This window comes from Lepisosteus oculatus, chromosome 14 (genome assembly GCF_040954835.1).
Source record: "Lepisosteus oculatus isolate fLepOcu1 chromosome 14, fLepOcu1.hap2, whole genome shotgun sequence".
Taxonomy (NCBI): domain Eukaryota; kingdom Metazoa; phylum Chordata; class Actinopteri; order Semionotiformes; family Lepisosteidae; genus Lepisosteus; species Lepisosteus oculatus.
Genome location: NC_090709.1, coordinates 6650561 through 6663252, shown reverse-complemented (window position 1 = coordinate 6663252; position 12692 = coordinate 6650561). Strand labels below are relative to the sequence as shown.

The following is a 12692-nucleotide window of genomic DNA, read 5'->3' as shown; positions in this document are numbered from 1 at the left end:
TCCTTTTAATATGAACGACCATGTAGGTAGACTAGATTGGACACATACTGTATAACTACTCTGAACATATCTGCCAATGTAAAGGGAGGTAACTTAAAGCAGCTATTATAGAGAAATAGCTAAAGGGCAGGGATGGTATCCCACAGATTTCGAGGGCTGGTACGCACCTCGTTATAATCACAGTAAACGTCCACCTGCCTTGCGCCTTGCCAGGCCATATAGGGGCTGGTTATGTTTTAACAGGACACATAATCAGAATACACAGTTCATGGGAAGAAGTTTGTAATCGAACAGAAAACAGCGGAGCTCCGTTCTTTATGATGAAAGGAGACAATAATATTTGGGGAGTGGGGAAGTACCCGTTAGATGGGTTACTGCCCAATGGCACCTACTGAGTATGTGGGCAGAGTGCCTACCCCTGGCTTCCTGCAGAGTGGTCAGGAACACGGTATCTAGGCTACGTGGTGCCACACTCCTGGATATTGGCACATAGTCCATTCTCCCCAGATCGCTCCAAAATGCACCCCGAGCAATTACTGAAGTAGAGCGATTTTTTGCTATAGCTTTCCCTTGGTATGAAACAGGGAAACTTGCTAGAGAATCTATTTACATGTCTGTGTCCTTAGAAAAACTCGCTAACGAAACGTCCGAAGGGTTAAGAACCAACAATGACGAGATGGTGGCCATGAGGACTGTCGCAATGCAAAATCGATTGGCTTTAGATGACTTGTAAGCCTCTCAAGAGGGGACGTGTGCAGTAATTGGAGCTGAGTGTTGTACTGACACCCCTGACAATTCGGAACATATCCCGGATTTAGCACAGCACATCTATGATGAAGGACAGAAGTATCACACTTATAATCTTGATGATAGGGGCATCGGCTCATTGTTGAAGTCAGCGTTCGGCTCGTGGGATACTCTTGCTCAATATGTATTGATGGGATTGGTAATGTTTGTTATTTTTGTCCTACTCATATCATTTATCAAAACTTTATGCACCAAGGTGAACACATCTATAATGACTGTCGACTCTGAAGACAAAAAACCATCAGAACGTTTGTTACATGTATTTGTGTAGAACAAGATTGGAAAATATGTCAATATGTTCTAAGGGGGGACTGAGGGATCAAACATTTATTTCTCTTATTTCACTAGTTTGCTTTTACTGTGTAAATAACTTACTACCTATCCTGCTAGAATAATGGAAAATGACTAACTGCAGCTCAAGTGTGAGCTGGCTGCGCACCTGGACCGTGAAGGGCAGAGCCAGCTTCGGGCAGCCTTACCAGAACTGAGAGCGCCTGGTATCTGCTTAAGACATGATTAATAAAGTCTAGAAGTACGTACTGTCTGCTTAAACACTATAAATAAAGGAACCCAAGAATATTCTTACAGTTCCTCACGTACCAAGGCTAGCCACCTTGGCTTTACTCCATATATGGCATGGAACTGTACTGGAACTGTTCTGGGTGGGTTTTCTGTCCGTGATTTTGTAGAAAAAGCCTCCTTTTGTATCAGTGAGTTGAGTCAGTGCTTCATCGGCTGTGGCTCCCGTGTGCACATGTAATAAAGGTCATTCCTGCTTCAGACACACACGGATCGTGTGTCCTGTGTTGGACACAACAAATGCTCTGTTCAGTTGCAAGAAAGAAGCTCCCACAGTAAAGCTTAGCTCTGTTGGCTATAAACCTGGGTTGACATTTCTTCATACTTCTTCGCCGCTTTTTACAAGCCCACGTTTCCGTCCGTGAAGAAAAACACCAGCCACTGCCACCAAAACCCTGGGCTCGGTTTAGGGTTTTGGTCTTTCATATGAAGGAAAACAGAGCTTTAACTGGCCAATTATCACACTTAAATGGGAACCAAACTACAGAAAAGACCAGAAAAAAAGAGTAATGGACACACCGTGTTCACACCGCACTCCCCCCTGGGTCAGAGATCAAATAGAACTGCTTTCACACTAAACAAACCACCACAAGAAAAATAAACCCAATAAGAGCATAAAACACCAATACTGAATATACTGATGTGACCCTGTCTAAGAGGAGCCAGGTATTAGACTGGCTGTAGCTGCTCACAGACACAGCGCTGGATACAAACTACAACTCCCTTAAACACCCTGAGCCACTTCCTGACAGCGTCACAGTCCCTATTCCTCCTGGCTGTAGTGACGTCAGCGGGTCCCTCCCCGTTCTAGCAGCTTCACAGTCACCGGCGCTCGCAGGAGAGACTCACACGGGATTTCTTTTTTAAAAGTTTATTTTCTCAAAAATTAGAAAAACACACCGGAGGGTTTCCAGAGATATTTCCAGAGAGGGGTCACAGGGTCAGTGAGAGCAGAGAAAGGGTGAGAGCCCAGACACCAGTAACCCTGCTGGGAGAGAAGCTGAACTTTCCTCTCATCTCTGCAGATTCTCTGGTCACTCCTATTGTCCACCAGTCATTCACCTCCACCTCCCAGTAGTGTCTCCCTGAGGTGAAGGCCTCCCTGCTCACGACACAGGACCAGTAATCAAATCTGTGAGGATTGTCAGAAAGAGTCTTCCTCTGTCCCAGTCTCACTCTCTTCCCATCCTCAGACAGGCTGAGCTCACAGTGAGCTGTATCAGGGTCCAGAGTCACAGCAGCTGGGGAATAAAACAGCAAACATCACAACAGGCTCCTGCCGATTACATTCCAACTCAACTCCATTACTGTGAAATGTCTTTGTCCCCCAAACACACCGAGAGAGAAAAACAAGTCAATTACTAATTACTTCTCTTCCCTTCCAGAGAAACGACATATTCTGTCATTGTTTCACTAAGTATTACACATGCAAGTGATCCCCAATATCCTCTAAATACAAACATTAAACATTTGTTTTCACAGCGATTAAACTTTTTTTCCTCTGACCGGACTGCAAGAGAAACTACAGCCCGACCACTTGCTTTCAAAAACTTAAAAACCCACCACAACGACCTGCATACTGTAAGAAACTGGACAACCTGTCTGTTAAAACAGTTTATTTCAAATCCCAGTTTAGCAGCTCGTTCATCTTCTCTAATACCATTTTCCTGATGACGCAGAATAAAACAGTGCTGAATTCAAAGACTGTATAATGCCCGTTTTTACACAAAAACAATATAATTACAAAAGCAAAATTTTGCTAAAATATAAGAAAACCTTCACACTTATTTTGAAAATGCGAAGAAATATCCAAAGTATTCATTTTAAACCAGAAATAACAAATCCAGAAACTCAGAAACAGAGGCGTAGCATTCAAGATGGCATTCAGGTGGGAGGTAAAGTTTAGAGGCTGAGGAGTTTTTTTGAATTTTTCATGACCTGAATGTTATTTTTTTGCTTTTTTGACTGCAGAAAAAATAGGACTTAACACTAGTTTTTTAAACTTTGGTTATAATTGAAAAAAAAAATTTTTTTTTAGGTTTAAGAATTTCTATATGAGTAGCACTGGGAACAGAAAAGAGAGTGTTGGGTCTTCGAAGGAAAAATCTAACTTACCTCAATCGTATATATATGGTACTACAAAAAATCGATGGCAACTCAAGAGAAAAGTGAAGCAGCTGGAGGGGACGTGGAAAGGGTACTGGAGATGCGCTCGTACGCGAGTGAGACTCAGCTGCCGGAGGAAGAGCTGGAGTCCCTGCCCGGCGAGCTGACGCTGGAGGAGCTCCAAACCAACATCTTCAACATGATGGCACAGAGCCTGGCTGAGCTGAAGGAAACGATTAGATTTAATACAGTCGGAATTGAAGGTCTTAAAAAGTCCATGGGCTTTGTATTCAAAGAGGTTGAAGACTTAAAGAGTGAAGTGAAAGCTCTTAAACGAGTGAATATCGAGCAAGAAAAACATATGAAAGAACTTGAATTGAAAGCGAACGATGCAGAAAGATACCGTCGACAATGGAATTTAAAATTACTTGGAGTTAAGGAGGAACGCGATGAGGACATTGTTGCAACAGTGAAGGGTATCTGTAAAAGGACCCTGCCGGACCAGGAGGATGTGATATTGGCCATTGACATTGTTCACAGGCTTGGGAGAGCGAACATGTCTGGGCAAGTGCGCCCTAGATCGATTAAAATACAGTTCACCAAGAGGACGGCAAGGGACATGCTGTGGCGAGCGGCAAGAGGGAATAAGTATTTGAATGAGAACAAACTGAGGTTTGCTGAGGACCTGTCCGCCGCAGACAGGAGCACCAGGAGCCAGCTGTGGCCCCAAGTTGAAGCTGCAAGAAGAGAGGGGAGGAGAGCCTACTTTGTGGGAGCGAGGGCCTTTGTAGACGGGAAGGAGATTCACTCCCACTGACTGCTCAGTTAATGATTGTGTTTGGTTTTATTTGTTATAGCAGTATATACTAGTGTTTGTTTAGTGTTAGTTTGGAATGTTGTAGTTATGTATTACAGACTGTTATAGTTCTGGTTCTTGAAAAACTCCATAATTTAGACAATCTTAGAGCTAGTTATTTGCTTTTGTGTATATCTTTTTCTATTTTCTCTATTAATGCCAGAGGTATTCGAAATGTTGTAAAAAGAAAAGCTGATTTTTTGTTTTGTAAAAAAGTGAGTGCTGATTTTTATTTTATACAGGAAACGCATGCATGTCAATCGGATTTACAGTTATGGAGGAATCAATGAGGGGATGATATTTGGCTTTCCAATGGTACTAATCACTCAGCAGGTGTTGCTGTTTTGAAAGTAAGCTTTAAGGGGAAAATTCTTCACAGTAGTATGCATCATTCTGGGAGATGGATAATTTTAACAGTTGACATTGGGGGGAAACAGTTTATACTTGTTAATGTATATGCCACTAATAATAAAATACAAAATAGACTTCTTTTTCAGGAACTAGAAGATAGTATAAAACAGGTTTTAAATAGATTTTCGGAAGTTAAAATAATTTTGGGTGGAGATTTTAATACAGTGTTTGATGAGAGTTTGGATAGATGGCCTCGAAGGGTTAATCATAGAGGTGAGTCTTTTCATTTGGAAAATGTGTGCTTTGGCTTGGGTGTAATTGATATCTGGAGATGTTTGAACCTGGGATTAAGTAGTTTTCATGGAGTAATCAAGATTTTTCTAAGTCTAGAATTGATATGTGGCTTATTTCAAAAGAACTGGAGAATTTCACTTCCGATGTCTATAAGAGTCCTGCAGTTTTGACGGATCATAAAGGTATTTTTTTGTCGATTAATACATCTGGATCTTTAAAAACCAAAAAAAATTAGTTACTGGAAATTTAACAAAACTGTTCTGGAAGATGACCAATTTGTTAAGGATGTTAAATTAATTATTAAAGATTGTCATGGAAAGGCATTACAGAACAATTCTTTCGGCAGTTATTGGGAATTTATGAAGTATAAAGTTAGGGAGTTAGCTATTAAAAGGAGCAAAATCCTAGTTATGTCGAAAAGAAATAAAGAAGATACTCTTTTTAAAGATATAATCGAATTAACTCAGATTACTGATTACAGTCAGGAAGAAAAAGAAAAATTGAATCTTTTGCAATTGCAATTACAGTAGATCAGATTTATGAAGAAAAAGCTAAAGATGCATTTATACGATCAAGAAGAAAGTGGATGGAAGAAGGGGAAAAAATACTAAATATTTTTAGAATTTAGAAAAAAGAAGTTAAAGGTGTTTTTTAGATTGAAGGATTTTGGTATTTTATTGTATTGTTTAATAGAAAATTTGGAAAAAGAGCATTTATTTATAGTCAATTTAATAATCATTCTTGATAAATTTCACATCCATGCATCCAAATGGTCTAATAATACTCCCCTTTTTAGTACTTTTGAGGTGGAGCTGAAACACTATTTAAATTCTATAAAAAAATTTGAGAAATAATAAAGCCAGGAAAACATTCGAAATATATATAAAATACAATTTAATCATGTAACTTATTTATTACCTCTGGCGGTTAATTGTTTATTTTTCTATTTGTGTTTGTTCTCTTGTACCTGTTTTGATCCTCTGGTTGTATTTGTATTTGTAAATTCTTTATACATTTAATAAAAAAATCTAAAAAAAGAAAGCATGAGAAATGGCTTTTAGCTGGTACTTTGCATGTGCCAGATAAGAGTTCAATGTGAAGCGCAGTACAGGCTCGATGGCTTCACATCTCCCATCAATCAAATAAAATTGCAGTAAAGCGATCTAAATATGACTCTGAAGTACTGGGAAAGATGATTAGTTTGATCGTGTCTCTCAGGGTCTGCTACGAGGCCGAAGTTGGCTTCTTATTCGCCAGCTTCTTATTTGCGTTTTTCTTTCCACCTTAAATGCTGCTGCTGTGATGTTCTGTCGCCTTTCGCCTGTAGGTGGTTCTCTTCCATCAGTACTAATCCGGCTGGAATGCTGTGGACATCCTCAGTGAAAGGGGGTATCCAAATAAATAGCGACTGTCCAAAATTATATTTTTGTATGGAATGTATTTCAGAAAATCAAAGCCAATTTTAAAAATTCACCACAACACGGACTTACCCTGGGAAAAGGTGATTGCACTTTCTGCCTTTTGCTACGGCCCTCCCCCCTGATTATAAGAACGTCTCACAATTCTGACACCGAGGTGTGAAGGACAATGTAACACACTATCAAAATCCTGAAGTACAGTAAAAAATTTTAAATGTACCATTTTTTAAATATGACCCTCTGAACACGGCAGGTCAGCATACATTAGGAAAAAAGTATGGTTCAAATTGCAATGACACGAACTGTTGAGAAAATCATGACCTGGCCGATTTGTAGGGAATAAATGTGTTTTGCACATGTCAAACTACAACACATAAACATTGAGCTCTTGAGTCAATATCACCGGGGATGTCCAATAAAGACGAACATCAAGGAAACTTAGACTCGCGCATGGAGTTTTATCTTCGAATAGAGGGTGGGGGAATTCATTTATACTCCCGTTGCTCTTTAGCTAAACTATTTTAAAACTATGACGCAGAAACATGAAATCACCTTAAAGAGTCTTCTTGAAGACGTGCACTGTCTACCTCTCAACTGTCAATTGACAGAACTTTAGAAGAAACTGTTCTCATAAAACCAACATACAGTTGACACATCTTAAGGAACATGAAGAGAAATCCGTGTTCTAAATAACATAAAACTGTCGCTGCAAATTATCATCAAGCTGTTTTACGTGTATAATCATCTTTCTTTCCTACTTTGCAATGAGCACAATTCTTTCAGTATCTTCTCGTGTATTTTCCATGGTATTTTACAGTCTCTTTCTCGCATGAGACAGATCCACAGCCGAAACTTTAGGTCGGTTCCTGTTACTCTGTCTACAGCCAAATGTGATAGCAATACTGTCACTGCTGTTGGGCCACGTGTTCCTGCTGTTATATTATGTCATGTTCATCCATAGACCGAAACATTACTGCTGTAGCACAAGAGTTAAAAAGGCACAGTCGATAGAGCTTGAATCTCTTAATCTCAGAACTGTGGGTTCAGCCCCCACGTTGGGTCTCTCTGTGTCAATTTGATCCCCCCAATCCTCCTAGCATGACCTGATTGCGTAAAAGTGTCCCTTTGCGTAATTCAGCTTTCTTTCCACTTTGAGCCTCGTTTCAGATATTGCTCTGAAAGTATTGGAGTTTGTCTGAATCGAGGGAGATCTACTCATGATCAAGTATTAAACACTTCATCATTTACTGTTCGAATACCACACTTTGTCTAAACACTGCCGCTTCTTAAGCTAATAAGTAACGGTTTATGAGCACGCATTGTGATGTTAATGCTGTTATTAAAAAAGCTTAAATTCACATAATGGAATTTGGATGGAGCAAAGTAGTCCAACCCCTAGACAACAGTGCATACCCACTGATTAGAGCTTAAAACTACAGGAGCAGGAGTAACAATAATAGCAACAACGTGTTTGGAGTTTGGCATTTCTCATTTCTTATGCAGAAACATCGTATCGGAATGAGCTGCCTTAGATAAAAGAGGAATTGCGGCTTCAGATCGTTTTTACAGAGCATTGCGATGTTCTGTTCATGCTGACTACACGCTTTAAATTTGTCATTTACTGCAAGCATTGCTTTTCCAGGTTTTTCTGAAATTCCTTGCATTTGAGCCAGTACTAAAATATGTCATTCGCGCCGCTGAATACATCGTGGAAACTGTATTTCCAATGGAATGCTGTCACACATTAAACCGTTTTGTTATTCGGCTCTGAGGTTCGAAAATGAAAATGAAAGGGGGGTCACTTTATAGGCTTGAAAGAAGTCCAAGCAGCATAAAAACCTGCAAATTCTCACAAATTGCATTGTGCTGCACCTTTCTTCTGATGTTTTTATAATTGAGGTTTCAACATTTGAATGCATACCTTACTTCTGCTAATCACATTCAAGTGTTCATGAAACTTTTTCCTGTCCATTGTGTTCTTGTTAAGCAGTTTCTCTGTTTTCCTCCTATTGTGATTGTCAGCGAGCACAACAAGAACATTGTCAAGACAAGTAAAAAAGACAGGGTAAAACACTTGAATGTCGGGAGTGGGATTTGAACCCACGCCTCTATTTGGAGAGCTGAACACAAAGCTTAAAGACACTAAGCTATAAATTTGCTATTATAAACCACTTGAGTGTCTTGAAGAAACATATGCTGTATGCACCAGTTGCATCCGATTTTCCGTAACTTTAGGACGATTGACACGACTGGACGAACACAATTTGTGGCGTTTAGCATGACATAGTCTTGCAGGCAGGCAATGTTTTGTCCCATTACTTATATTATTTTATCGTTTACTCATTTAAAAAAACTCGGTCTTCTCGTTCCTAAGTCAGATTTTGAGTGCTTTCGAACGGTACTTCCAACCTAGACTGACAGCTCACCCGATCTATTTGTGATTAGACCGTGGAGTGGGGGCTGTACCAAACGCACGTTTCTTCCCAATGCTGAGGCAATCATTCGGAAGATGGGTGTGAGACAGGCTCTGTCGACTAAAAAAAACAGGGCAGGATATGCAAGAACACTAATCACTGGCGACAGTTGTGTTCTTCTTACTATAGGGACTCCCACATTGCGAGTTTTTTAAAGACTCTGAAACTAAAGGAAAGTGGTGACAAATGAAACAGGGACAGGTGGGGTTTGAACCCACGATCTCTGGTTTACAAGACTAACACCTTACCACTTGGCCAGCGTGCCGTTGAGGATTATAGGGCTAATGTTGTTCAAATTATTTTTTTCTGAATCTGGTTTACATTGTCTGGAGGCAGCATCAAGAAAAAAAAGGAACAAGTAATAGGTTTATTCCATGCTGAAAAAAAGAAGAAAGAGAACACAACGTTTTTGGCCGTGGAGCCTTCTTCAGGTGTGTGACACAGGTGACACACCTGAAGAAGGCTCCATGGCCGAAACGTTGTGTTCTCTTTCTTCTTTTTTTCAGCATGGAATAAACCTATTACTTGTTCCTTTGCAGCCTACGCATGCTGACGCTGCTACCCACCTTAAGAAAAAAAAGGGATTCTTAACAAGGAGATACGCTGCAGCAGTGTGACTCCAACAGATGCTCCTGAAGAGACTGGAGGTTTAAGCCACTTCCTTAGAGCGCTCGGCCGCGGTACACTCGACAGCTGCTCTTCAGCTCTTGTTGTCTGAGCTAGTGGTGTTATGACACGTGAAAGCGACTGCAACTGCACCTCTAACGTGGTGAAATCTCGACTTCTTTGGCACCTCTCGATATACTTCTTCTGTAGAGCAGGCTTTCACACCTTTGCTAATAGCGCCCTTGAAGTCATTTTATTTTTACAGGAAGACGCATTCCTTAACGATATCTCCTGTTTTAGAAATGCTTTATGCGGCGTGTTTGATTCAATGGACAAACAGTATTCTAATTGTACAATGCAGACCTATGCAGCAATCGTACTGGATTTGACTGGGATTCCTTAATACTTCTTGCAAAGGTATTTAGACTTTCATGAACCTACAATAAAAAACAGACCTGAAACTCCCTTGCTTCCAATCTCTGATGTTGCTGTCCTGAATCTAGGACGTGATGTTCTGTAGACCTGCAGTGTCCCTTTACTCTCGTGTTTTCAAAATGTCCGTTGTCGGGCGCAGTTGAAGTAGAACTGGCCTGACTGCACAGGAAAGTACGGAATGATAAAATGTTTCTACGGCTCAAAATGTCCCTTTAGACCGTCGTCATGTCTCTGCTAGGAACGGGCAGGTAGAGAGGTTTTACAGATGCTCATGATGTTTCGCACGGGGTGTTACGTGTTGTAGTGTTTCAAAAGATGTGTTAGCGGATCACAGATTATTTTGAAAAGATGTGGGTTTGCACTGGCTGGGATTAAAACCCGACTCAATTATTTTTAAGGTGCCTGTACCACCAACGCACTTTTGAAAAACACCTGCATATTTTTGCAATCCTCTCTCTCACCTACAAAGTTATGGAGACACAGAAGTCCAATGAAAACTTCAATCCAATAGTTTTCCTCCGGGTAAAAAGCAGCACGATATATAGAGAGATGATATTCAAAGATTTCAACGTTCTTATTAGATTGCCTGTATGCAGATATCGCTCAGAATTCCTAATATGATTTTGAATTCAGTTTTTCTTTACTACTTTCAGTGTCTTTTATTGACCTTGTTGAAGCAGAGAAGTGACATAATCACAGATGCGACCAGTTGTGCTGTTGTTTCTGGTTAATAATGATTATTGCGAGGAAAAAAAAAGAGCTTCTTGCATTAAGAGCAAGAGCAACCATCGCGCTCGCTTGTTGAGTTGGGTATTTTCCATGGGGCTATTCCTCAGCTGCAAAGCTAGTTGTTGAGCAAGGACATCTGAGAACGAGTCTGAATCCGTCAAGAACACAGGAATTCTAATATCTCACTGCCGTCTTGTGTACAGAGATCTGCTTCTTCCTTATTGGATGTTTTGGTGTTTAAGAACATGCTTCCTACCTCGAATGCTAGTTTCAAAAGATGTTACCGAATGACAGATTATCTTGAAAAGATTTGGGGATGCACTGGCCGTGATCAAACCCAGCTCAATTATTTGGAAGGCCCCTGTTCCACCAACACACTTCTAAGAAGCACCTGCACATTTCGCAATCCTCTCTCTCACCTACAAAGTTATGGAGACACAGACATCCAATGAAACTAATTTTATTCACTCAAGGCTCCGCTCTTTTGTTGTGATGTCATTTTAATTAATATTAGCTTTGTTAAGATGTCGTTTTTGCCTCTTAAAGTTAAAGTCTGCTCCTTTCTTCCTGGTATAGAAATAACATGTTCCATCGTTTAAAAACACCACTAAAAGTAAATTATTCAGCTCTACTGCCTGTGTGCATTGACAAGACATCTCAAAAGGACTTATTAAATAAGAACACAATCCTTCCTGTTACCATTCCTGTGATTGGAGCTTTGTTGCGCTCTTTTTCGTTCTTGTACAATATTTACAGACAGGGCTTTATCACTGGAGTTGTACAGAACAAGTGTGCGTCTGTCCTTGAAAATCATCAGTACTGCTGTTTTTCGATGCGTAGTTTAATCAAGAGCACTTAAAAGATACAAAAAGCTTTCAAATAAAACAGAATTGAAAGACAGTCGAGTAAGGAGGTAGAAAAAAAGCACTACCCGTCTGGGAATCAACCACCGTCGCCCGTGTGACTGGATACAAAAATAACAGATTAATTTGTGCCCAGTCTCTTGAAGTTTCGATGCGATTATTTTTCCTTCCTTATTTCTTCCTTCCCATGAATTTACTCAGAGGAAACTCGAAAGTGGGAAACTGCAGGCATTCTTCGTGAGTGGTGGATTGTGATCAGTGAGCATCTGCACATCTCTAAGTGTGTTCCATGACCTTCCCATTGGGGATGTAGCTCAGTGGTAGAGCGCATGCTTTGCACGTATGAGGTCCCGGGTTCAATCCCTGGCTTCTCCAGGTTCTTTATATTACAGTACACACATCGCAATCTTCTGTTGAGTGAGAACTCTTTGCTCGTGTTCAGAGAGAGCCAGGTTTACACAATTAAATTCAGGCACACTCAACGTGCTGCAGAGTTGCACTGCGTTTTAAATGTACCTCATTTAGTTCCGTTAAATACTAAATGATTTGAACGAATTTAACGTCATATTCAGGAAATCCAGAGACCGTCTTCACACTTGTCGTGCCTGTTGCAGAAAACACCTGTTAATCTCACCTGGGATTTATCAGTTCGCTCGGACAGGTCATCAGTGCTCCGTCTCGGGAAAATAATCAGCACTGTCGTTTATTTCTGTGCGTATGGCCGTGTTTTAAAGCATATAAATCACGAGATCATTGATTTCTCCAAATAACAACAATACATTTAACCCCGCGGTAAGAATACCTTCAATCCGATAGTTTTACTCCGAGTTAAAAGCAGCACTATATATAATGAGGTGATATTCAAAGATTTCAACGTTCTTATTGAATTGCCTGTTTAAGATATCGCTCAGAATTCCTAAAATGATTTTATAATTCAGTTTTGCTTTACTACTATGATCCGCAATCAGACGCGTTACCCATTGCGTTCCTTGCCCTCGAGTCACATTCTCCAACTCAACCACATTGACCTCAGAGCTGCGACTTGTAATATCGCCCCGGTCAAGCTTTTCACATGTGTTCTATGTGTACTTAGACACAACGTCGTTCATTTTGTCTGTTTACGCGTCGTACTGAAATTCACACACGAGGGAAGTCACACGAAAGAAATCACAGA

General features: G+C 40.4%; 1 non-coding gene across 1 annotated transcript; it reads left to right on the top strand.

Moving 5' to 3' along the window:
- The first annotated feature begins 11821 nt into the window (after positions 1 to 11821).
- On the top strand, positions 11822 to 11893 carry trnaa-ugc (transfer RNA alanine (anticodon UGC)). The gene has a single exon. It is a non-coding gene; the product is annotated as a tRNA-Ala (tRNA).
- The last annotated feature ends 799 nt before the right edge of the window (positions 11894 to 12692 follow it).